The following is a 1,228-nucleotide window of genomic DNA, read 5'->3' on the forward strand; positions in this document are numbered from 1 at the left end:
CAAAACATCTCCGAATGGTGTTCCAAGCATTGCGGGAGAATGAGCTATACATCAAAAAGGAAAAATGTTCCTTTGTCAAGGAGGAGGTGCACTTCCTTGGACATATCATTGGCCACGGGCGCTTGAAGATGGATGAAGCAAAAGTAAAAGCAATCAAGGAGTGGGAAGCACCAACCAATGTAACCGAACTTTGTTCTTTCCTTGGTCTAGTTAATTATTATCGGCGGTTCATCCAAGGCTACTCAGCGAGGGTAGCCCCACTAACGGACCTATTGAAGAAGAATAAGACATGGGATTGGTCCGAGAAATGTCAAACGGCCTTTGATGATTTGAAGGCGGCCGTGATGGAGGAACCAGTCTTGGCATTGCCGGATTTCACCAAGACCTTTGAAGTACAAACAGATGCCTCAGACTTTGCTATCGGGGGTGTTCTAATGCAAGAAAGGCATCCTATTGCTTTTGAAAGTCGCAAGCTCAACGACACTGAGCGTCGGTATACGGTGCAAGAAAAGGAGATGACGGCTATTGTTCATTGCCTACGAGTGTGGCGTCATTACTTGTTGGGCTCAAAATTCATCATCAGGATGGATAATGTCGCTACTAGTTATTTCCAATCACAAAAGAAGCTGACTCCCAAGCAAGCACGTTGGCAAGATTTCTTAGCGGAGTTTGACTATGTGATGGAATACAAGCCGGGGAAGGCGAATGTTGTAGCCGATGCGTTAAGCAGGAAGGCGGAGCTTGCAGCCATAAGCCAAGCCAAAGGGACATTGCTTGATTTGATTCGGGAAGGCATGGATTATGATCCCTTAGCTAAGGAGTTGGTAAAAGCTGCCCAAGAAGGAAAGACGCGACGGTTTTGGGTCGAGGACGGCTTACTCTACACTACGGCGCAGCGTATCTATGTTCCTAAATGGAACAATTTGCGGCGAGATATCATCAAGGAGTGCCATGACACAAAGTGGGCTGGTCATCCAGGGCAGAAACGCACATTGGCACTACTTGAACGAGCTTACTATTGGCCGCAAATGAAAGACATGGTGGAGCTCTATGTAAAGACTTGTCTTGTGTGCCAACAAGACAAGGTGGAAACAAGGTCACCAGCGGGTTTGTTGGAGCCTCTACCAGTCCCGGAGCGTCCATGGGACTCTATCACCATGGACTTCATTAGTGCCCTGCCTAAATCCGAAGGGTTCGGGTCAATAATGGTGGTGGTTGATCGATTCTC

Source organism: Olea europaea, unplaced genomic scaffold, assembly GCF_002742605.1.
Source record: "Olea europaea var. sylvestris unplaced genomic scaffold, O_europaea_v1 scaffold1187, whole genome shotgun sequence".
In the NCBI taxonomy this organism is placed as follows: domain Eukaryota; kingdom Viridiplantae; phylum Streptophyta; class Magnoliopsida; order Lamiales; family Oleaceae; genus Olea; species Olea europaea.